The sequence below is a fragment of the Cherax quadricarinatus genome, chromosome 22, assembly GCF_038502225.1.
Source record: "Cherax quadricarinatus isolate ZL_2023a chromosome 22, ASM3850222v1, whole genome shotgun sequence".
Taxonomy (NCBI): domain Eukaryota; kingdom Metazoa; phylum Arthropoda; class Malacostraca; order Decapoda; family Parastacidae; genus Cherax; species Cherax quadricarinatus.
In genome coordinates, this window is record NC_091313.1 from 44,726,542 (window position 1) to 44,753,104 (window position 26,563).

The window sequence follows — 26,563 nt, forward strand, 5'->3', positions numbered from 1 at the left end:
GCAGCCAGCGACGGGCAGCAGCCAGCGACGGGCAGCAGCCAGCGACGGGCAGCAGCCAGCAACGGGCAGCAGCCAGCGACGGGCAGCAGCCAGCGACGGGCAGCAGTCAGCGACGGGCAGCAGCCAGCGACGGGCAGCAGCCAGCGACGGGCAGAAGTCAGCGACGGGCAGCAGCCACCGACGGGTAGTAGCCTGGGAAGGGCAGTATCCAGGGACGGGCAGCAGCCACCGACGGGTAGCAGCCACCGACGGGTAGCAGCCAGCGACGGGCAGCAGCCAGCGACGGGCAGCAGTCAGCGACGGGCAGCAGCCACCGACGGGTAGTAGCCTGGGAAGGGTAGTAGCCAGGGACGGGCAGCAGCCACCGACGGGCAGCAGCCACCGACGGGTAGCAGCCACCGACGGGCAGCAGCCAGCGAGGGGCAGCAGTCAGCGACGGGCAGCAGCCAGCGACGGGCAGCAGTCAGCGACGGGCAGCAGCCAGCGACGGGCAGCAGCCAGCGACGGGCAGCAGCCAGCGACGGGCAGCAGCCATCGACGGGCAGCATCCAGCGACGGGCAGCAGTCAGCGACGGGCAGCAGCCAGCGACGGGCAGCAGCCAGCGGGTACGGGCAGCAGCAGCCACCGATGGGTAGCAGCGACGGGCAGCCAGCGACGGGCAGCAGCCAGCGACGGGTCAGCGACGGGCAGCAGCCACCGACGGGTAGTAGCCTGGGAAGGGTAGTAGCCAGGGACGGGCAGCAGCCAACGACGGGCAGCAGCCACCGACGGGTAGCAGCCAGCGACGGGCAGCAGCCAGCGACGGGGGCAGCAGTCAGCAGCGACGGGCAGCAGTCAGCGACGGGCAGCAGCCACCGACGGGTAGTAGCCTGGGAAGGGTAGTATCCAGGGACGGGCAGCAGCCACCGACGGGTAGCAGCCACCGACGGGTAGCAGCCAGCGACGGGCAGCAGCCAGCGACGGGCAGCAGTCAGCGACGGGCAGCAGCCACCGACGGGTAGTAGCCTGGGAAGGGTAGTAGCCAGGGACGGGCAGCAGCCACCGACGGGCAGCAGCCACCGACGGGTAGCAGCCACCGACGGGCAGCAGCCAGCGAGGGGCAGCAGTCAGCGACGGGCAGCAGCCAGCGACGGGCAGCAGTCAGCGACGGGCAGCAGCCAGCGACGGGCAGCAGCCAGCGACGGGCAGCAGCCAGCGACGGGCAGCAGCCAGCGACGGGCAGCAGGCAGGGACCAGCAGCCACGGGGCAGCAGTCAGCGACGGGCAGCAGCCAGCGACGGGAAGCAGCGAGCGACGGGCAGCAGTCAGCGACGGGCAGCAGCCACCGACGGGTAGTAGCCTGGGAAGGGTAGTAGCCAGGGACGGGCAGCAGCCACCGACGGGCAGCAGCCACCGACGGGTAGCAGCCAGCGACGGGCAGCAGCCAGCGACGGGCAGCAGCCAGCGACGGGCAGCAGCCAGCGACGGGCAGCAGCCAGCGACGGGCAGCAGCCAGCGACGGGCAGCAGTCAGCGACGGGCAGCAGCCACCGACGGGTAGTAGCCTGGGAAGGGTAGTATCCAGGGATGGGCAGCAGCCACCGACGGGTAGCAGCCACCGACGGGTAGCAGCCAGCGACGGGCAGCAGCCAGCGACGGGCAGCAGTCAGCGACGGGCAGCAGCCACCGACGGGTAGTAGCCTGGGAAGGGTAGTAGCCAGGGACGGGCAGCAGCCAGCGACGGGCAGCAGTCAGTGACGGGCAGCAGTCAGCGACGGGCAGCAGTCAGCGACGGGCAGCAGCCAGCGACGGGCAGCAGCCACCGACGGGCAGCAGCCAGCGACGGGCAGCAGCCAGCGACGGGCAGCAGCCAGCGACGGGCAGCAGTCAGCAACGGGCAGCAGCCAGCAACGGGCAGCAGCCAGCGACAGGCAGCAGCCAGCGACGGGCAGCAGCCAGCGACGGGCAGCAGTCAGCGACGGGCAGCAGCCAGCGACGGGCAGCAGCCAGCGACGGGCAGCAGCCAGCGACGGGCAGCAGCCAGCGACGGGCAGCAGTCAGCGACGGGCAGCAGTCAGCGACGGGCAGCAGTCAGCGACGGGCAGCAGCCAGCGACGGGCAGCAGCCAGCGACGGGCAGCAGCCAGCGACGGGCAGCAGCCAGCAACGGGCAGCAGCCAGCGACGGGCAGCAGCCAGCGACGGGCAGCAGCCAGCGACGGGCAGCAGTCAGCGACGGGCAGCAGCCACCGACGGGTAGTAGCCTGGGAAGGGCACTATCCAGGGATGGGCAGCAGCCACCTACGGGTAGCAGCCACCGACGGGTAGCAGCCAGCGACGGGCAGCAGCCAGCGACGGGCAGCAGTCAGCGACGGGCAGCAGCCACCGACGGGTAGTAGCCTGGAAAGGGTAGTAGCCAGGGACGGGCAGCAGCCACCGACGGGCAGCAGCCACCGACGGGTAGCAGCCACCGACGGGTAGCAGCCAGCGACGGGCAGCAGCCAGCGAGGGGCAGCAGTCAGCGAGGGGCAGCAGTCAGCGACGGGCAGCAGCCAGCGACGGGCAGCAGCCAGCGACGGGCAGCAGCCAGCAACGGGCAGCAGCAAGCGACAGGCAGCAGCCAGCGACGGGCAGCAGCCAGCGACGGGCAGCAGCCAGCGACGGGCAGCAGTGAGCAACGGGCAGCAGCCAGCAACGGGCAGCAGCCAGCGACAGGCAGCAGCCAGCGACGGGTAGCAGCCACCGACGGGTAGCAGCCAGCGACGGGCAGCAGCCAGCGACGGGCAGCAGCCAGCGACGGGCAGCAGCCACCGACGGGTAGTAGCCTGGGCAGCAGCCAGCGACGGGCAGCAGTCAGCGACGGGCAGCAGCCAGCGACGGACAGCAGTCAGCGACGGGCAGCAGCCAGCGACGGGCAGCAGTCAGCAACGGGCAGCAGCCAGCAACGGGCAGCAGCCAGCGACAGGCAGCAGCCAGCGACGGGCAGCAGCCAGCGACGGGCAGCAGTCAGCGACGGGCAGCAGCCAGCGACGGGCAGCAGCCAGCGACGGGCAGCAGCCAGCGACGGGCAGCAGCCAGCGACGGGCAGCAGTCAGCGACGGGCAGCAGCCAGCGACGGGCAGCAGTCAGCGACGGGCAGCAGCCAGCGACGGGCAGCAGCCAGCGACGGGCAGCAGCCAGCGACGGGCAGCAGCCAGCGACGGGCAGCAGCCAGCAACGGGCAGCAGCCAGCGACGGGCAGCAGCCAGCGACGGGCAGCAGCCAGCGACGGGCAGCAGACAGCGACGGGCAGCAGCCAGCGACGGGCAGCAGCCAGCGACGGGCAGAGGCCAGCGACGGGCAGCAGAGCGACGGGCAGCAGCCAGCGACGGGCAGCAGCCAGCGACGGGCAGCAGCCAGCGACGGGCAGCAGCCAGCGACGGGCAGCAGTCAGTGACGGGCAGCAGTCAGTGACGGGCAGCAGCCAGCGACGGGCAGCAGCCAGCGACGGGCAGCAGTCAGCGACGGGCAGCAGCCACCGACGGGTAGTAGCCTGGGAAGGGCAGTATCCAGGGACGGGCAGCAGCCACCGACGGGTAGCAGCCACCGACGGGTAGCAGCCAGCGACGGGCAGCAGCCAGCGACGGGCAGCAGTCAGCGACGGGCAGCAGCCACCGACGGGTAGTAGCCTGGGAAGGGTAGTATCCAGGGACGGGCAGCAGCCACCGACGGGCAGCAGCCACCGACGGGTAGCAGCCACCGACGGGCAGCAGCCAGCGAGGGGCAGCAGTCAGCGAGGGGCAGCAGCCAGCGACGGGCAGCAGCCAGCGACGGGCAGCAGCCAGCGACGAGCAGCAGCCAGCGACGGGCAGCAGCCAGCAACGGGCAGCAGCCAGCGACGGGCAGCAGCCAGCGACGGGCAGCAGCCAGCGACGGGCAGCAGTCAGCGACGGGTAGCAGCCAGCGACGGGCAGCAGCCAGCGACGGGCAGCAGCCAGCGACGGGCAGCAGCCAGCGACGGGCAGCAGCCAGCAACGGGCAGCAGCCAGCGACGGGCAGCAGCCAGCGACGGGCAGCAGTCAGCGACGGGCAGCAGCCAGCGACGGGCAGCAGCCAGCGACGGGCAGCAGTCAGCGACGGGCAGCAGCCACCAACGGGTAGTAGCCTGGGAAGGGCAGTATCCAGGGACGGGCAGCAGCCACCGACGGGTAGCAGCCACCGACGGGTAGCAGCCAGCGACGGGCAGCAGCCAGCGACGGGCAGCAGTCAGCGACGGGCAGCAGCCACCGACGGGTAGTAGCCTGGGAAGGGTGGTATCCAGGGACGGGCAGCAGCCACCGACGGGCAGCAGCCACCGACGGGTAGCAGCTACCGACGGGCAGCAGCCAGCGAGGGGCAGCAGTCAGCGACGGGCAGCAGCCAGCGACGGGCAGCAGTCAGCGACGGGCAGTAGCCAGCGACGGGCAGCAGCCAGCGACGGGCAGCAGCCAGCGACGGGCAGCAGCCAACGACGGGCAGCAACCAGCGACGGGCAGCAGTCAGCGACGGGCAGCAGCCAGCGACGGGCAGCAGCCAGCGACGGGCAGCAGTCAGCGACGGGCAGCAGCCACCGACGGGTAGTAGCCTGGGAAGGGTAGTAGCCAGGGACGGGCAGCAGCCACCGACGGGCAGCAGCCACCGACGGGTAGCAGCCAGCGACGGGCAGCAGCCAGCGACGGGCAGCAGCCAGCGACGGGCAGCAGCCAGCGACGGGCAGCAGCCAGCGACGGGCAGCAGCCAGCGACGGGCAGCAGTCAGCGACGGGCAGCAGCCACCGACGGGTAGTAGCCTGGGAAGGGTAGTATCCAGGGACGGGCAGCAGCCACCGACGGGTAGCAGCCACCGACGGGTAGCAGCCAGCGACGGGCAGCAGCCAGCGACGGGCAGCAGTCAGTGACGGGCAGCAGCCACCGACGGGTAGTAGCCTGGGAAGGGTAGTAGCCAGGGACGGGCAGCAGCCAGCGACGGGCAGCAGCCACCGACGGGTAGCAGCCAGCGACGGGCAGCAGCCAGCGACGGGCAGCAGCCAGCGACGGGCAGCAGCCAGCGACGGGCAGCAGCCAGCGACGGGCAGCAGCCAGCAACGGGCAGCAGCCAGCAACGGGCAGCAGCCAGCGACGGGCAGCAGCCAGCGACGGGCAGCAGCCAGCGACGGGCAGCAGTCAGCGACGGGTAGCAGCCAGCGACGGGCAGCAGCCAGCGACGGGCAGCAGCCAGCGACGGGCAGCAGCCAGCGACGGGCAGCAGCCAGCAACGGGCAGCAGCCAGCGACGGGCAGCAGCCAGCGACGGGCAGCAGTCACCGACGGGCAGCAGCCAGCGACGGGTAGTAGCCTGGGAAGGGCAGTATCCAGGGACGGGCAGCAGCCACCGACGGGTAGCAGCCACCGACGGGTAGCAGCCAGCGACGGGCAGCAGCCAGCGACGGGCAGCAGTCAGCGACGGGCAGCAGCCACCGACGGGTAGTAGCCTGGGAAGGGTAGTATCCAGGGACGGGCAGCAGCCACCGACGGGCAGCAGCCACCGACGGGTAGCAGCCACCGACGGGCAGCAGCCAGCGAGGGGCAGCAGTCAGCGACGGGCAGCAGCCAGCGACGGGCAGCAGGCAGCGACGGGCAGCAGCCAGCGACGGGCAGCAGCCAGCGACGGGCAGCAGCCAGCGACGGGCAGCAGCCAGCGACGGGCAGCAACCAGCGACGGGCAGCAGTCAGCGACGGGCAGCAGCCAGCGACGGGCAGCAGCCAGCGACGGGCAGCAGTCAGCGACGGGCAGCAGCCACCGACGGGTAGTAGCCTGGGAAGGGTAGTAGCCAGGGACGGGCAGCAGCCACCGACGGGCAGCAGCCACCGACGGGTAGCAGCCAGCGACGGGCAGCAGCCAGCGACGGGCAGCAGCCAGCGACGGGCAGCAGCCAGCGACGGGCAGCAGCCAGCGACGGGCAGCAGCCAGCGACGGGCAGCAGTCAGCGACGGGCAGCAGCCACCGACGGGTAGTAGCCTGGGAAGGGTAGTATCCAGGGACGGGCAGCAGCCACCGACGGGTAGCAGCCACCGACGGGTAGCAGCCAGCGACGGGCAGCAGCCAGCGACGGGCAGCAGTCAGCGACGGGCAGCAGCCACCGACGGGTAGTAGCCTGGGAAGGGTAGTAGCCAGGGACGGGCAGCAGCCACCGACGGGCAGCAGCCACCGACGGGTAGCAGCCAGCGACGGGCAGCAGCCAGCGACGGGCAGCAGCCAGCGACGGGCAGCAGCCAGCGACGGGCAGCAGTCAGCGACGGGCAGCAGCCACCGACGGGTAGTAGCCTGGGAAGGGTAGTATCCAGGGACGGGCAGCAGCCACCGACGGGCAGCAGCCACCGACGGGTAGCAGCCACCGACGGGCAGCAGCCAGCGAGGGGCAGCAGTCAGCGACGGGCAGCGGCCAGCGACGGGCAGCAGCCAGCGACGGGCAGCAGCCAGCAATGGGCAGCAGCCAACGACGGGCAGCAACCAGCGACGGGCAGCAGTCAGCGACGGGCAGCAGCCAGCGACGGGCAGCAGCCAGCGACGGGCAGCAGTCAGCGACGGGCAGCAGCCACCGACGGGTAGTAGCCTGGGAAGGGTAGTAGCCAGGGACGGGCAGCAGCCACCGACGGGCAGCAGCCACCGACGGGTAGCAGCCAGCGACGGGCAGCAGCCAGCGACGGGCAGCAGCCAGCGACGGGCAGCAGCCAGCGACGGGCAGCAGCCAGCGACGGGCAGCAGCCAGCGACGGGCAGCAGTCAGCGACGGGCAGCAGCCACCGACGGGTAGTAGCCTGGGAAGGGTAGTATCCAGGGACGGGCAGCAGCCACCGACGGGTAGCAGCCACCGACGGGTAGCAGCCAGCGACGGGCAGCAGCCAGCGACGGGCAGCAGTCAGCGACGGGCAGCAGCCACCGACGGGTAGTAGCCTGGGAAGGGTAGTAGCCAGGGACGGGCAGCAGCCACCGACGGGCAGCAGCCATCGACGGGTAGCAGCCAGCGACGGGCAGCAGCCAGCGACGGGCAGCAGCCAGCGACGGGCAGCAGCCAGCGACGGGCAGCAGCCAGCGACGGGCAGCAGCCAGCAACGGGCAGCAGCCAGCAACGGGCAGCAGTCAGCGACGGGCAGCAGCCAGCGACGGGCAGCAGCCAGCGACGGGCAGCAGCCAGCGACGGGCAGCAGCCAGCGACGGGCAGCAGCCAGCGACGGGCAGCAGCCAGCAACGGGCAGCAGCCAGCGACGGGCAGCAGCCAGCGACGGGCAGCAGCCAGCAACGGGCGGCAGTCAGCGACGGGCAGCAGCCAGCAACGGGCGGCAGTCAGCGACGGGCTGCAGCCAGCAACGGGCAGCAGCCATTTGGAGTCAGCTAAATCATCGCAAGCGACAAAAAGAATTAGCAACACACAAAATTAACTCGATATCTTAAATGTGTTAACTTCTTCTAAATAATGATAAATAGTGTAATAAGAGATCTTAAGAATGGTGCAGCGTAGTAGAACTATGGTGCCATTACAAGAGTCACTCTAATGGGAAGCTGACGTAATCAACACCGAGTCTGTCAAAAGTTAAATGTCGTTTATTTATCATTCATGGTACCGTAAATGAATGTTACCAACCTGATTAAAATATTAAAATACCATTTGGGAGATAGATGCTGAGCTTATATGAAAGGACAGTTTGCACTGCTGCACTAGACGGCTACCATGTTTAGCAACCTAAATGTGATCAAACAGCTTCATTAGTCAGAAACACCCTTGTGGGCTTAGCGCTTAGTTTTGAATATAATAATTATAATTATTCCGCAACGAGGTAATGAAACAGGGGCCAACAGACTTTGGTTCACACATAAACATTTATCTTGGAGGTATTTAAAGAATGTCCGATTTAGCAAATTCATAAATTTTTGTTCGTCTTGGACAAATAAAAGTAACACATTTGGACTTAAAAGATTATTCAGATATTTAAAGGATTATTCAAAATGATTATTTAAGTTATTAATGTGAAAGAAAGCCGTATTTTCCATACGATTACTTCATGTTAAAATGAGAAACTTATTTTCGCGATATATGCCCATTACTCACAATGAGTTGAACAAGCTAGCGAAATAGAGTCGAATATTTGTTAGATAAAGAATGAATAGTAGAATACCGTGCTATTTTCTGGTCATAATGCTGATTCTCTTTTCTCATAGCATTCTTTATTTTCTGCTGACATGATTGGGGAACCGACCGAACGAGTGATGACTCAGTGGGTACAGTGGGTACGCGGTGAAAAAAAGGTAACGAAGCTCAGTTAAAAGCAAAGCATTTCCTATTGTCTGTTTTGCAGTTAAACTTATCATATTTGAAGCAAAATCACCATCTTAGTAAAACGTTAGATATCACTGCTGGAGGAAAAGGACTAACAAAAGTTAGATTTTGTTTCGTATCTTAAATGACCAAATCTTTCCCATCGTATTTTTAACGGGTTGCTAATCCTGGACTGAAATAAATAAACAATTTCTTGACTCTGGGGTGAACATTTTTCAGTGATGTATTGTTTTTCTGAAGATGTGGTGTTACATGATTTCATAGAGCCAATTAAAAGCAAATATCCTTGTACAGTATCTTTGCAGCTCCTCCCAGCTGAAAAATTTTTAGAGATTGATGTTAGCTAAATATATGTGGCATATATTATTATTATGTAACACAATGTAAATAACATACCATTCTATATTTAACTTTTAAGCTAGAAGTATTTCGGTAGCTGGACGATCGAGAAAAGGTGTTCCCATATTGCATTACTCCTGTTCTCTGTACTTCATTACACACGATAGATTTACAATGCAATTAAATATTAGAATTGAAGATTTGATGCATATCAGAAGATACATTCACAGGTTATAGATGGAAACATTTATCATAATTTCTTTGATAAGAATTGTAAATTACTGTAGGATTTGCACATTCCAAAAATAAATCAGACCTTCCACTAAAACATCCTACCTTCGAAAATTTAAAGCTAATCTGAAGAGTCATTCTCTAGTTATCTCAGGAAGATTAATAACCCAAAATACACCAGCAGTAAGCTTGAAACCGCTCACAAGTTGTAGTATAAAATAATCTACATTGAGCGTTCAAAGTCAATTGGATGAAGCATTTGCAAATTTTACCATGAATAATAAGTATTTTAATTTTCCAAATTTCTTCAATGAAAAATAGGAGAATGGTTTTTATATCGGCAAAAATCTATTCAAACTTTTCTGTAAGTAATATTCACTTGTATTTAAAATTTAAAACTGATCAAAAGATATATTTTTCAATAATTTCATGGGAATCTATTTGTTTCATAAAATATGCTGATTAGAAGATATACAACCCAACAACAAGGCGAAGTTTATGTGATTTTTCTTTGTGCAAAAATCACATCAATACTTAAGTCTGAAACTCATCAAAAAATGCATTCCATAGTTAATGTACAGAATCCAATATTTACACATTTATTAACTACTACTTGTTATTGAGAAATGCACTCCTACACAGCCTAAACCCTGAAACATTTTAAATATTTTTCTAAGATACATCTCTCTTCAAGGGGGACTCCTTGAAGAGAGTGAAGAGGCTCTTGGTCTGAGGAATTAGACCTGTCGGTCTCATAAGAACATAAGAAAGGAGGAACACTGCAGCAGGCCTGTTGGCCCACACTAGGCAGGTCCTGATTACCCCCCAATCCCCCCTTCCCTATCCCATCCTCCCCATCCTCCCCTTTTTCCTTTCCTCCTCCCCCTCCCCACCCTGCTCTTTTGCCCTTCCTTTTTTGGCCTTAGGGATTTTTCCCACAGGCGTGCTAGTTCCTAGGTAGGGGAAAGGGTACCGGGTCCATCCCATTCCGTTGAGGTTCTTGGTGGTGGCGTAGTTTGCCGTGGAATCTGGATCGCCTGGGGATGTCCCGATCCCTCTCCAGTATCCCAGAGGGTGACTTTGGGTGTCTTTTGGGTGACGGGTGTATCACTGAAAGCCACCTTTCGGATTCCAGGGTGGTGGTATACTTTGTGGTGGATATCTTGCCACCCTCTCTTTTGTCCACCGAGGCAGCTCGGCAGATGTGAGGTTGCTATCCCGGATTGCTGGTTTACTGGCATGAAGGGTAGGGTATGGCATGGGTTCCACACTGCATCTGCGCTGCTTGTGGTGCTGAGGTCCTCTTGGGCGCGGAGGGAGGTTTCTAGCCCTTTCATTCCTCCTAGGAACTATCCCTCCCTGGTTCCCCCTTTTTTTATTCTTTTTTTTATTTTTATTTTATTTCTTTTTTCTTTTTTTTTCTTAGAAACAAAAAGAAAGAAGTAACCTAACCATGGAGTCTCCAATCCATGACCCCACTGCCCCTGGGCCCCTTATTGTTACCGCACCCCGTTCTGACCTCGCCTCGTCTTTTGGCCACTCTTCAGACACTCCTAAGACCCTTGCACCTCTTGCTGGTGCTGTTTCGTCACCCGCTTCAGGTGCCGGGGTTTCGACTGACTCCTTCGACTTGTCTGACCTCTGCTCTCCTTTGACTATGCTTCTGGCCTCTCCCACTACAGTGCAGCAATTTTCGAATCGCCAGCCCATCCCACTTCGGACCAACTCTGGCCCCACTTCTAAATGCCAACGACAATCTCCTGATGACGTTACTTCGTTACCTTCCCATTCTACTCCAAAAAGACCTCTCCACACTCAGTTTCGGACCACACAATGGACTAAATTGTTTACTTTAAGACTGACTTCTTCTACTGCCTATCTTTCCGACCATACTATTGGCAAAGTGCTCCTATGCCATGTTGGTAGAGATATTTCCTTTCATGCTCTTAAGAGTGGTACGTGTATCATCACAGTTCAGAATGCTACCCAAGCTCATGATCTTTCTCTTCTTTCACATATCGATACTATTCCTATCACTATCGAAAAACATCATTCCCTCAATTCTTGCAGTGGTACTGTCATTCTGCCCCATACCATAGTCCAACAGAATTTCCAGACATGTGGCAATGACATTCTTGAACAGCTGAAACTCCAAGATCTCCCAATTCTCAAGGTAGACACTTATGTTCTTCCTGCCCACGGGCAGAGACGATACCCTTGCAATGAGTCTTGTTTAAGTTTTGACAGCCGTGAACTTCCTTCCTCTGTTTATGTAGCAGGACATGGGTTACAAGTTCGAAAGGTGATCCCTACACCGCAACTGTATAGAAATTGCTGGTGATTTGGCCACCCAGCAAAATATTGCAGATCTATTGCCGAATGCCCAGTCTGTGGTGCCGATGAACATTCTAATACGTCTTGCAGTCGACCTCCCTCTTGCCTTAATTGTCATGAGGCTCACCCTTCATACTCTCGCCATTGCCAGGTTTACTTGAATGAGCGGGAAATTCGTTGCCTCAAAGAGGCAGAAGGTCTCCCTTATGCTATGGCAGTTTCTCATCACCGCCTCCAAGGGAGACTACCCCGTGTTTCTTATTCTCGTGTTTCAAAACGTCCCCCCCCACTTCTGGGTTCCCATCTTCTGCAGCCTCCTCTGCGGTTGCCAGTCCTATAGTCATTCCTGTATCTAATTCTTTTGCTGTCCTGGGCTCAGACGTCCCTACTTCAACACCTCAGTCTGTTCTCACTTCTTTGTGCTCTCCCTCACAAACCCCGGTATCGACAAGACCTCGTACAACACCTCCTCCCAATCGTCCCTCTACTTCTCAGAAGTCCAAAAAATCTCCTTTAACCCCTCCTTCCTTTCATCCACCTCTACACTGTACCTTCCCGGTCTCTGTACCTGGGTCTTTCCCTTTCACTGGCTCTGTTACAAGTGTGGAGGTTCATCCTCCTCCTCGTGCTGTGCCTTCCTCCCCTGTCCCCTTCCAAGTTTCTTCCTCTTCTGCCACCTCCCAGGTTTCTGCTTCTTTTGTCACCTCCCACACTTCTCCAGTTCCCTCTACCCTTTCGCCCTCCCCTACCTTGATACAGTCCGTTACAATTCCGATCTTTACTCAAACTCCTCCTCCTCCTTCCATCTCCAATATTGTCTCCCATACGACGTCTCTGAACTCTGAAACACTTGAAGCAATCTCTGAATATATTGCAGAGACCAAACTACCAATGGACACTGATCCACCCTCTGTTCCTTCTCTTTCCTCTTCTCCATCTACGCAACTCCTTTCTTCGCAGCGCATCGTTCTGTCGCTGCTTGAACGTTTTCCGCTGACACCGCATGTTGCGGATTTCTAGTATCTTTATCGTTGCCAATCATGGCCTATTTACAGTGGAATATACACGGCCTCAGGGGTAATCGGGGTGAGCTTCAGACGTTGCTCTCCCAATTTTCCCCTGTTGGTGTTTACTTACAAGAACCAAAATTACACTCTGCTGTTATCTATCCCATCTCAGGCTATGATTTATTGTATTCTTCGGATCCTTTTCCTGATGGGATCTTTAATGAAAAGTGCCCTTCTTCTACGCACTAATATTCCATACCATCAGCTATTTGTTCATACTTCGCTGCATTACACAGCAGCCCGTATCCACCTGCATAGGTGGTATACACTGTTCTTTGTACATCTCTCCTTCTCGAGCATTATCTATTCCGGATATTGCCTTCCTTGTTTCGTCATTACCGCCACCACTTCTATTACTTGGCGATTTTAATACCCATCATTTTCTCTGTGGGGTCTCACTGTGATTCCATTGGCATTCAGCTAGAGGCTTTTCATGCTTCCCATCCCCTCCATGTTTTAAATACAGGTACTCACACCCATTTTGATCCTCGTACTCATACTCTCTCTTGCATCGATCTCTCAGTCTGCTCTTCCTCCACTGCACTAGACTTCACCTGGTCTGTTCTCCCGGATTTACAAGACAGCGATCATTTTCCAATCATTCTTACTTCTCCTTCATATTCACCACCTTTTCGTATCCCACGCTGGCAATTTGATCAGGAAAATTGGGACCTTTACTCACAACTAACTGTTTTTAGTGAGATTCCTTCTTCGTCCTGCATTGATGAGCTTTTACACCTCTTCTCGTCCTCAGTTTTAACCGCAGCTTCTCATTCTATACCCCAAACCTTGGGCAGGCATTCTCAGAAATGTGTGCCTTGGTCTCCTGCTTGCGCTCGTGCAGTACGTTTGAAACGTGCTGCGTGGGGCAGATACCGGTATAAAAGAACCACTGAAAGATTTCTTGATTTTAAGCAGAAGCATGCGATCTCTCGCCATGACATCCGTGATGCGAAATGCACTTGCTTCCTCTATGAGTGCAGTCTGGAAAAAAGAACGGAAACTGAGTTGTAAATATTCTCCTGACCCGACTTCTGTTCTGCGGGCTGCAGGTGTTGATATAGCAAACCCTCTAGATGTTGCCATTGAAATTGGCAATCATCTGGTCCGTATTTCTGTGGGGCTTCATCTCTGCCCCTCGTTTCTTTCCTTAAGTCTGCCAGAGAGTTAGCACCCTTGGACTTTTCTTCTCTCAGAGAAGAACAGTATAATGTGTCTTTTACACTTCAGGAACTGGAGGCAACACTCTCAGCTTGTCGATCATCGACAGCTGGGCCCGACAAAATTCATATTCGTATGTTACAACATTTACATCAGTCAGCCCTTGCAGTCCTCTTACACCTTTTCAATCTTATTTGGTCAAAAGGAGTTCTTCCACAGCTGTGGAAATCTGCCACTGTTCTCCCTCTCTGCAAACCGGGTACTACGGGACATGAAGCCTCCCATTATCGTCCCATCACTCTTACCAGTGCAGTTTGCAAAGTAATGGGACGTCTGGTAAATAGACGTTTAATGTGGTATTTAGAGACACACAACAGTCTCTCCACTCGTCAATATGGCTTTTGTAAGGCCCGTTCTACCATAGACCCCTTACTACGTTTGAATACGTATGTTCGTAATGCCTTTGCGAATGACCACTCAGTTATTGCCATATTTTTTGACCTTGAGAAGGCATATGACACAACTTGGAGGTATAATATTTTGGCCCAAGCCCACTCCTTAGGCCCCCGAGGCAATCTACCATCTTTCCTTAAGAACTTTTTAACTGACAGACATTTCCGTGTTTGAGTCAATAGTGTGCTCTCCCCGGACTTTGTCCAAGCTGAAGGTGTCCCTCAGGGATGTGTTCTGAGCACAACACTTTTTCTCCTTGCTATAAACGATTTGGCCTCTGTTCTTCCATCCAATATTTGGTCATCACTCTATGTAGATGACTTCGCTATTGCTTGTGCAGGCACCGACTGTCACCTCATTACAGTTTCTCTCCAGCATGCGGTCGACCGTGTTTCCAATTGGGCCACTATGCATGGGTTTAAATTTTCCAGTACTAAAACTCACCAAATTACTTTCACCAGACGCTCTGTCATCCCCGATCATCCTTTGTACCTCTATGGCTCCCGTATCCCTGAACGTGATACAGTCAGGTTTCTAGGCCTTCTCTTTGACTGTAGGTTATCCTGGAAACCCCACATTACCTCTCTAAAGGCAACTTGTCACAGCCAGCTGAACCTTCTTAAAACCCTTGCTCATCTTTCATGGGGAGCTGATCGTCGAACACTCATTTGCCTACATTCAGCCCTCATTTTATCAAAACTCGATTATGGTGACCAGATCTATTCAGCGGCCTCTCCTTCTACTCTCTCTAGCCTTAACCCCATCCATCACCATGGATTACATTTATGCCTTGGTGCTTTTTGCTCTTCCCCTGTTGAGAGCCTCTATGCAGAAGCGAATGTTCCATCCTTGTCTGATCGCCGTGATGCCCATTACCTTCACTACTATGTGCGCTCTCACGATCTCTGCAATCCTTCCATTTATAGAATGGTCACTGATATTATTAGACATTCTTTATTTGTTCGCCTCCCCTGTTTGCTCCGTCACTTCTCTCTTCGCCTACATTCGCTCTTGTCTTCCCTTCAGTTACCGCCTTTTTATGTTCATTTAGCATCTCACTTTTCCCTACCCCCCTGGGAAGGTCCAGCTGTTCCGCTCTCTTCTTTCTCACTCCCTTGCTCGAAAGCCCAACTGTCTACGGTGGCTTCCCGCTCTCTTTTTCTTGACCACTTCCACTCTCATTCTCATGCCATCGCCGTGTACACAGATGGCTCTAAATCTTCTGACGGCATCGGATTCGCAGCAGTGTTTCCGGAGAGTGTCGTGCGAGGGCATTTACTATCTTTGGCTAGCATTTTTACTGCTGAATTGTATGCCATTCTTGCAGTACTTATTTGTATCGCATAGATGCGATACGAATAAGTGCTTGTGGTTGTCTCAGACTCCCTTAGTGCTCTACAGGCTATACAGAAATTTGATACACCTCACCCACCCCCTAGTTCTCCGTATCCAACTTTGACTACACCATATCTCTACCAAGCATAAAGATATTGTTTTTTTGTTGGGTCCCTGGTCATGTTGAAGTACAGGGCAATGAACAGGCAGACACTGCTGCGCAGTCAGCAGTACATGACCTACCAATTTCATATAGAGGTGTTCCATTTCCGGACTATTTTGCTGTAATAGCTACCCACCTTCACACCCATTGGCAACAACTTTGGTCTGCTCTGCTCAATAACAAACTTTGTTCAATTAAACCTAGTATAGGTTTCTGGCCGTCTTCTCATCACCAGTGTCGAGGTTGGGAGACTACTCTCTCCTACCTTCACATTGCCCATACTCGTCTTACTCATGGATATCTCATGGAGAGGCGCCCTGCTCCTCTCTGTGAGAATTGTCAGGTTCCATTATTGGTCAGCCACATTCTGTTAGACTGCCCACTTTATCAATGAGCATGCAGAATTTACCTTCAACATCGTCTTCGCTCCGCTGTTCTCTCTTTACCTTCCCTTCTTGCTGATGGACCCATCGTTCATCTGGACTCTCTCATTGACTTTTTGATAACATCTGACTTACTCCACAAACTCTGATGATACTTTGAGCCCTTTCTACCTCAATCTCTTGCTACCCTCTACCCCTGCACTAACCCCTGCACCGCTGTTTTCTGTAACCTACTAATCATCCCTCCTCCCTTCTGCCACCCAATGCCCTCGCTTCCTTCCCTACCTTGCAGCGCTGTATAGCCCTTGTGGCTTAGCACTTCATTTTTATTATAATAATAATCTAAGATACATCTGCTGCTCAGAAGAGGTAAATCTAGTTATTTAATAGACAAAAATATTACTATTTCGAAATTACAGTGGGAAGTCACTCAAAGAGGCATTATTTAGTTATAGGATTGATTTCATTATGACAAATTATTTAATAAAATTGACAAATTCAGAACAATGTTTGAAACCAAACACTTTCAGACCTTAAAAAGTTATTGAGCTATATCAATAAAAGTTTGAATGGGCTCCATAACCTGATCATTGAGCCTACGCATCACAATAGCAGCAAGAACTTTGCCCTAATTACAGCATCCCACCATTGAGAATTTTAAGCATATCGGATGTGACTTTTCCATGTTATGATTAGATTACATTTTACCACCGAAGTGGCTAGTCTATTGTGCACCCCATGCATCCTGTGGACGGTGGTGCAAGAGCAAATGGATACACATTATTATTATAATAAAAAAGAAGCTGTAAGCCACAAGGGCTATACAGCGAGGGTATCAGGTGGCAAAAAGGAGATGGATAAGTAATAGGTTATGGAGAACAGCGAGGCAGTGGATGGTGAAAGGGTAGAGGGCAGCAAGAGATTGAGGTAGAAAGGGCTGAGGGGAGTGCGAAAGGTATCATCATCAGACTTTGTGGAATAAATCAGTCGTTGTCAAGAAGTCAATGAGAGAGTCAGGATTAAAGGAGGGTCCATCAGCAAGAAGGGAAGGTAAAGAGAGAGTAGTAGAGCGGAGACGACACTGGAGGTAAATTCTGCATGCTCGTTGATTAGCCACATTCTAACAGAATGTGGCTAATTGATACTGAAACTTGACACTGCTCACAGAGAGGAACAGGGTGCCTCTCCATGAGATACCCATGAGTAAGTTGAGTGTGGCCAATGCAAAGGCGGGAGAGAGTAGTCTCCCAACCTCGGCACTGATGACAAGAAGACAGCCAGTAACCTATGCTCAGTTTAATAGAATGAAGTTTGTTACCGAGTAAAGTTGGCCAACATTGTTGCCAACGGGTGTGAAGGAGGGTAGCTATTACAGCAAAATAGTCCGGAAATGGAACACCTCTACATGAAATTGGTAGGTCATGTACTGCTGACTGCACAGCAGTGTCTTCCTGTTCATTGCCCTTTACATCAACATGACCAGGGACCCAACAAAAAACAATATCTTTATGCTTAGTAGAGATACGGCGTAGCCAAAGTTGGATACGGAGAACTAGGGGGTGGGTGAGATGTATCAAATTTCCGTATAGCCTGTAGAGCACTAAGGGAGTCTGAGACAACCACAAATGATGACATAGGCATAGATGCGATATGAATAAGTGCTGCAAGAATGGCATACAATTCAGCAGTAAAAATGCTAGCCGAAGATAGTAAATGCCCTCACACGATGCTGTCCGGAAACACTGCTGCGAATCCAATGCTGTCGGAAGACTTAGAGCCATCTGTGTATACAGCGATGGCATGAGAATGAGATTAGAAGTGGTCATGAAAAAGAGAGCAGGAAGCCACCGTAGGCAGTTGGGCTTTCGAGCAAGGGAGTGAGAAAGAACAGAGCGGAACAACTGGAACTTCCCAGGGGGTAGGGAAAAGAGAGATGCTACATGAACATATGAAGGTTGTAACTGAAGGGAAGACAAGAGCGAATGTAGGTGAAGAGAGAAGGGACAGAGCAAACAGGGGCGGCAAACAAATAATGTCTACTAATATCGGTGATCATTCTATAAATGGAAGGAGATCGTGAGAGCGTATATAGTAGCGAAGGCAATGGGCATCACGGCGATCAGACAAGGATGGAACATTCGCTTCTGCATAGAGCCTCTCAACAGGGGAAGAGCGAAAAGCACCAAGGCATAAACGTAATCCTTGGTGATGGATGGGGTTAAGGCTAGAGAGAATAGCAGGAGAGGCCGCTGAATAGATCTGGTCACCATAATCGAGTTTCGATAAAATGAGGGCTGAATGTAGGTGAAGCAGAGTTCAACGATCTGCTCCCCAGGAAAGATGAGCAAGATTTTTAAGAAGGTTCAGCCGGCTGTGACAAGTTGCCTTCAGAGAGGTAATGTGAGGTTTCCAGGATAATCTATGGTCAAAGAGAATTCCTAGAAATCTGACTATCACGTTCAGGGATACGGGAGTCATAGAGGTGCAAAGGATGATCGGAGATGACAGAGCGTCTAGTGAAAGTAATTTGGTGAGTTTTGGTACTGGAAAATTTAAACCCATCCATGGTGGCCCAATTGGAAACACGGTCGACCGCATGCTGGAGAGAAACTGTAATGAGGTGACAGTTAGTGCCTGCGCAAGCAATAGCGAAGTCATCAACATAGAGTGATAACCAAATATTGGGTGGAAGAACAGAGGCCAAATCATTCATAGCAAGGAGAAAAAGTGTTGTGCTCAGAACACATCCCTGAGGGACACCTTCAGCTTGGACGAAGTCAGGGGAGAGCACATTATTGACTCGAACACAGAAATGTCTGTCAGTTAAAAAGTTCTTAAGGAAAGATGGTAGATTGCCTCGGGGGCCTAAGGAGTGGGCTTGGGCCAAAATATTATACCTCAAAGTTGTGTCATATGCCTTCTCATGGTCAAAAAATATGGCAATAACTGAGTGATTATTCACAAAGGCGTTACGAATATACTTATCCAAACGTAGTAAGGGGTCTATTGTAGATCGGCCCTTATGAAAGCCATATTGACTAGTGGAGAGACTGTTGTGAGTCTCTAAATACCACATTAAACGTCGATTTACCAGACGTTCCATCACTTTGCTAACTGCACTAGTAAGAGCAATGGGACGATAGTGGAAGGCATCATGTCCCATAGTACCCGGCTTTCGGAAAGGGAGAACAATGGCAGATTTCCACAGCTGGGAAAGAACTTCTTTTGACCAAATAAGATTGATGATGTGTATTTTTTGAGGAAAGAAACGAGGGGTATTGATGGAGCCCCCAGGAAATACGGACCAGATCAGTGCCAATTTCAATGGCAACGTCAAGAGGGTTTTCTATATCAACACCGGCGACCTGTAGAACAGGAGCCGGATCAGGAGAGTATTTACCACCCAATTTCCTCACTTTTTTCCAGACTGCACTCATAGAGGAAGCAGAAGGGATGGTGGAAACAATCTCGCCAGCAAGAGCGTTTAGCGTCATGGATGACATGGCGAGCGACCGCACGCTTCTGCTTAAAATCAAGAAGTCTCTCATCGGTTCTATTGTACCGGTACCTGTCCCATGCAGTGCATTTCAAATGTACTGCACGAGCACAAGCAGGAGACCACCAAGGCATGCACTTCTGAGAATGCCTCCCTTAGGTTTGGGGTATAGAATGAGCTGTGGTTAAAACTGAGGACGAGAAGAGGTGTAGGAGCTCATCAATGGAGGATGAAGAAGGAACCTCACTAAAAGCAGCGAGCTGCGAGTAAAGGTCTCAATTTGCCCGATCAAATTGCCAGTGAGGGCTACAGAAAAGTGGTGAATATGAAGGAGAAGTAAGAATGATTGGAAAATGATCACTGTCATGTAAGTCCGGTAGAACAGACCAGGCGAAGTCTACTACAGTGGAGGAAGAGCAGACCAATGGGTCGATGCAAGAGAGAGTATGAGTACGAGGATCAAAATGGGTGGGAGAACCCGTATTTAAAACATGGAGGGGGTGAGAGGCGAGAAAAGCCTCCAACTGGATGCCACGTGAGTCACAATGAGACCCCCAGAGGAAATGGTGGGCATTAAAATTGCCAAGTAAAGAAGTGTTGGTGGTAAGGATGAAACAAGAAAGGCAAAATCTGGGATAGAAAATGCTCGAGAAGGAGAGAGATATAAAGAACATATTGTAAACCACTTATTCGTGTGGATACGGGCTGCAGTGTAATGCAGTGAGGTATGGACAAATAGTTGACAGTACGGAATATCATTGCGTAGAAGAAGGGCACTTTCATTAAAGGTCCCATCTGAGAAAGGATCTGAAGAAGACAATAAATTACAGCCTGAGATAGGTTCGAAAGCAGCTGAGTGTAATTTTGGTTCTTGTAAGTAAACACCAACAGGGGAAAATCTGGAAAGCAATCTGAAGCTCACTCCAATTAACCCTGAGGCCGTGGATATTCCACTGTAAATAGGCCATGATTGGCAATGAGGAAAATAACAGGAATCCACAGGGAAGGGTACCTACGGACTAGAGGGATTAGAAAAGTCAACGCGCTGTGGCATCGGAAGACGTTCAAGCAGCGAAGGAATGGAGCATTGCGAAGAATGGAGTTGAGGAGATGGAGAAGAAGGAAGAGAAGGAACGGGAAGTGGATCAATGTCCATTGAATTTTTAGTCTCTGCAATATATTCTGAAATGGCTTTAAGTGTTTCTGAATTCAAAGACGTATGGGAGACAATGTTGGAGGTAGAAGGAGGAGGATGAGTAAAGATGGGGACAGTCATGGACTGTACCAAAGTAGGGAGGGACGAAAGAGTGTAGGGGACTGGAGAAGAAGTGTGGGAGGGGACAGAAGAGGCTAAAACCTGGGAGGTGGTAGAAGAGAGAGAAACTTGGGAGGGGACGGGGGTGGAAGGCATAGTACGAGGAGGTGGGTGAACCTCCACTTGTACTAGGCACAGAGACTGGAAAGGTAAAATGCGGAGGTGGAAGAAGGGAATGAGGGGGCAAAGAAGATTTGAGCAATGGGGATTTATTGGGCTTCTGAGAAGTAGAGGGGCGATTGGTATAAGGTGTCATACGAGGTCTTGTTGATACTGGGGCTTGTGATGGAGAACACGAAGAAGTGAGAACAGAGTGAGGTGTTGAAGGAGGGACATCTGAGCCCAGGACAGCAAAAGAATTAGATACAGGAGTGACTATGGGACTGGCAACAGCAGAGGAGGCTGCAGAAGATGGGACCCCAGAAGTGGGGGGACGTTTTGAAACACGAGAATAAGAAACACGGGGTAGTCTCCCTTGGAGGCAGAGATGAGAAACCACCATAGCATAAAGGAGACCTTCTGCCTCTTTGAGGCAACAAATTTTCCGCTCATTCAAGTAAACCTGGCAACGGCGAGAGTACGAAGGGTGAGCCTTATGACAATTGAAGCAAGAGGTAGGTCGAGTGCAAGGCATATTAGAATGGTCATCGGCACCACAGACTGGGCATTCGGCTATAGATCTGCAATATTTCGCTGGGTGACCAAAACGCCAGCAATTTCTATACTGTTGTGGTGTAGGGATCACCTTTCGAACTTGTAACCGATGTCCTGCGACATAAACAGAGGACGGGAGTTTGCGGCTGTCGAAAGTTAATCGAGCCATGTTGCAAGGGTATCGTCTCTGCCCACGGGCAGGAAGGACATAAGTGTCTACTTTGAGGATTGGGAGATCCTGGAGTTCCAGCTGTTCAAGAATGTCATTGCCACATGTGTGAAAATTCTGTTGAACTATGGTATGGGGCAGAATGACAGTACCACTACAAGAATTGAGAGAATGATGTTTTTCAATAGTGATAGGAATAGTATCGATATGCAAAAGGAGAAAGATCATGAGCTTGTGTATCATTCTGGACAATGACGATGCACGTACCGCTCTTGAGAGCATGAAATGAAATATCTCTACCAACATGGCGTAGGAGCACTTTGCCAATACTATGGTCGGAAAGATAGGCAGTAGAAGAAGTCGGTTTTAAAGTAAAGAATTTAGTCCATTGTGTGGTCCGAAACTGAGTGTGGAGAGGGAGTGCATGACGTGTCGGTCTTTTCTGAGTAGAATGGGAAGGTAACAAAGTAACATCATCAGGAGATTGTCGTTGGCATTTAGAAGTGGGACCAGAGTTGGTCCGACGTGGGACGGGCTAGCGATTCGAAAATTGCTGCACCGTAGAGGGAGAGGCCGGGAGCATAGTCAAAGTAAAAGGACACAAATGAAACTAATGTAACATTTTATTGTGGCAACGTTTCGCTCTCCAGGAGCTTTGTCAAACCATTATGGCTTGACAAAGCTCCTGGAGAGCAAAACGTTGCCATAATAAAATGTCACATTAGTTGCACTTGTGTCCTTTTACTTTACACATTGTCGGTAATTCTACCAACATTATTACAGCATAGTCAAAGGAGAGCAGAGGTCAGACAAATCGAAGGAGTCAGTCGAAACCCCGGCACCTGAAGCAGGTGACGAAACAGCACCAGCAAGAGGTACAGGGGCCTTAAGAGTGTCCAAAGAGTGGTCAAAAGACGAGGCGAGGTCAGAATGGGGTGTGGTAACAAGAAGGGGTCTGGGGATAGTGGGGTCATGGATTGGGAAATTCATGGTTAGGTTACTTCTTTCTTTTTGTTTTTAAGAAAAAAAAAGAAAGAACAAAAGAAAATAAAAATAAAAAAAGAATAAAAAAAGTGGGAACCAGGGAGGGATAGTTCCTAGGATTAATGGAAGGGCGAGAAATCTCCCTCCGCGCCCAAGAGGACCTCAGCACCACAAGTAGTGCAGATGCAGCATGGAACCCGTACCATACCCTACCCTTCATGCCAGTAAACCAGCAATCCGGGATGGCAACCTCACATCTGCCGAGCTACCTCGGTGGACAAAAGAGAGGGCAGCCGGATATCCAACACAAAGCATACCTCCTTCGGCCACCACCCCCGGAATTCGAAAGGTGGCTTCCAGAGATACACCTGTCGCTCGAAAAACACCCAAAGCCTCCCTCCGGGATACCGGAGAGGGATCGGGACATCCCCAGGCGATCCAGATTCCACGGCAAACTATGCACCGCAAAGAACCTCAACAAAATGGGATGGAGCCCGGTACCCTTTCCCCTACCTAGGAACTAGCGTGCCTGTGGGGAAAAATCCCAAAGGCCAAAAAGAGGAAGGGCAAAAGGGTGGGGTGGGGAGGGGGAGGAGGAAAGGAAAAGTGGAGGATGGGGAGGATGGGATAGGGAAGGGGGGGATTGGGGAGTAATTAGGTTCGGTCTGAGGAAGGAGACCAACAGGTCTAATTCCTCAGACCAAGAGCCTCTTCACCACGACAAGGAGCCCCCCTTGAAGAGGATATGGATACACAAAAGGCCTAGGATCTAGGCCCCAAAAGGGTTAACAGGTGTACATTTGGATTTATATCTAGAGTTCACTTATCTGTTACAAATTTAGGAAATTTGCTTAGTATATCTGCTATCTTATTCTCGTTAATAAGATATTTTGACATGCAACATGGGTTATTACACTGTCTCTTTATTCCTCAATAAGTGGACAATTTAGCACGTAATATTCAAGACAGTGACCATATGCATGACCACATAGTTTGCATTTGGTTTGATCATCTGTGTGTCTCCCAAGCTGCCAGAAGTACTTATAACCAAGCCTAAGCCTGGCCACCACAACATCAGTCTGTTCACATTGCAAGTTGCTCCATAAACATACATATCTACGTTCATGTTATCATAGTGGGTTATAGATCTACTCAGGCTTTTAATTGCATTCCTATAACATTCATTTTCATTATTTATTTCTCTCCTAATATTATTTCTAATGCTAGACACAGATATACCAAAGTTATATTCTACATTCTCCTTCTGGGTACTCTTCTTGGCTAACATATCAACTTTATCATGAAGGAGTAATTCAATGTGTAATGGGATCCATGGCAACTAATTCCTTTTTCTCGGATTTTTGAGTATCTACACCTGGCTTCTCCAATGAGCATGTTGTTGTAGTCATTATATGAGTCAAGAGGCTTCAATAATGACATAGAAACAGTAATGATGATAAAGTCAAGCTCAGTTAGCTTTAGTGCTATATGGATTGCAAACAATTCAGTTTGCAATGTAGACGCTCAGTTGTTAATTCTTATGCCTAACACAACAAATTCATTGGTTCAGATCTTCCCACACACTCTGTATCTCCCAAAATTTCTCTCTCTCCTCTCCAGGTGTATAAACACTTACTATAACCCACTTTTCACATCCCACCCTTATTTAATTGCACATAATCCTTGAATTTATACATTTATATTCCCTCTTTAGTTGCCATAACTGATCCTTCAACATTATTGTTACTCTTTCCTTAGCTCTATTAGAAACCCCTGACCTAATCCCACTTATTTAAGAACATAAGAACATAAGAAAGGAGGAACGCTGCAGGAGGCCTGCTGGCCCATACTAGGCAGGTCCTTTACAATTCATCCCACTAACAAAACATTTGCCCAACCCAATTTTCAATGCCACCCAAGAAATAAGCTCTGATGTGAAAGTCCCACTCAAATCCAACCCCTCCCACTCATGTACTTATCCAACCTAGATCTGAAACTACCCAAAGTCCTAGCCTCAATAACCCAACTAGGTAGACTGTTCCACTCATCAACTACCCTATTTCCAAACCAATACTTTCCTATGTCCTTTCTAAATCTAAACTTATCTAATTTAAATCCATTACTGCGGGTTCTTTCTTGGAGAGACATCCTCAAGACCTTATTAACATCCCCTTTATTAATACCTATCTTCCACTTATACACTTCGATCAGGTCTCCCCTCATTCTTCGTCTAACAAGTGAATGTAACTTAAGAGTCTTCAATCTTTCTTCATATGGAAGATTTCTAATGCTATGTATTAATTTAGTCATCCTACGCTGAATGTTTTCTAACGAATTTATGTCCATTTTGTAATACGGACACCAGAACTGAGCTGCATAATCTAGGTGAGGCCTTACTAATGATGTATAAAGCTGCAGTATGACCTATGGACTTCTGTTGCTTACACTTCTTGATATAAATCCCAGTAATCTATTTGCCTTATTACGTACGCTTAGGCATTGCTGTCTTGGTTTAAGATTGCTGCTCACCATAACCCCCAAGTCCTTTTCGCAATCTGTATGGCTAAGTTCTACATCATTTAACTTATAAGTACTAGGGTTATGGGCACTCCCAAGCTTCAGAACCTTGCATTTATCTACATTGAACTGCATCTGCCACTTTTCTGACCAAGAATAGAGTTTGTTTAAATCCTCCTGAAGTTCCATAACATCTACGTTTGAATCAATTATCCTACCTATCTTTGTGTCATCGGCGAATTTGCTCATATCACTAGTAATTCCCTCATCAAGATCATTGATATATATTATAAACAACAACGGGCCCAAGACTGATCCCTGTGGAACGCCACTTGTTACAGATCCCCACTCGGACTTAACCCCATTTATGGACACTCTCTGCTTCCTGTCAGTGAGCCATGACTCGATCCACGAGAGCAGTTTTCCCCCAATGCCATGAGCTGCCACTTTCTTTAACAGTCTATGGTGCGGAACTCTATCAAAAGCCTTACTAAAATCTAAGACTGTGCTATAACTTAAATTGCCAGGCATACCATCTAAAGGGGACAAAAAGATACAAAACATCCAGGCCATGGGAAAACCTGGGTAGCCACAGCCACTCAAGAGGGAGAGGTTTTTTAGTGCCAGGAAGGAAAAAAAACTGGCAGGAAATGGCAGAAATCGTACACCAAATCCAGTCATTCCTAGAGTGGAACCACAGTCGATGGCCTCCACTCCAAACCAACAGATACAGATACTAATCCCGGAAAAAAATCCCCCCCCCCCAGTACCAACAATACCACCAGTCCGATAACATTCTTCTTTGCAAATATACAGGGTCTAAAGCCAGCAACAAACAACAAAATACCTTTCATCCGTGGACTGCTTGCAGAGGCAAAGGCAATGTTCGCGGCTTTCACTGAGACCCACATAAAGGATCACTTGGACAACGAAATATGGATCCCAGGTTACAACCTATACAGATGTGACAGAGTGAACAGGCAAAACGGGGGGGTTGGCCTGTACATTGCAGAGTCACTTGTTTGCACAGAACTGCTAAATGGCTCAAATGATGTAGTGGAAGTTTTAGCAGTAAAGGTCGAGAACCAAAACCTAGTCATTGTGGTAGTCTACAAGCCTCCGGATGCAACATCCCAGCAATTCCAGGAACAGCTGTTAAAAATTGACCACTGTCTGGAAAACCTTCCAGCTCCTGCACCCAACATCTTGCTCCTGGGGGATTTCAACTTAAGGCACCTAAAATAGAGGAATATAGCAAACAATATTGTTGCAGTAATAACACCAGGAGGCAGCTCTGATGAAAACTCACACTCACGCGAGCTTTTAAATCTCTGCACAAAATTCAATTTAAACCAGAAAATAATAGAGCCTACTAGACTGGAGAATACACTAGACCTCATCTTCACTAACAATGATGATCTGATAAGAAATGTCACCATATCAAAAACAATATACTCAGATCACAACATAATTGAGGTTCAGTCATGTATGCGCGGAGCCCCAGACCGACATAATGAGATTAGTCACGAGGGAGCATTCACCAAATTCAACTTCAATAACAAAAACATAAAGTGGGACCAAGTAAACCAAGTCCTAACCGATATAAGCTGGGAAGATATACTAAGCAACACAGACCCCAACTTATGCCTAGAACA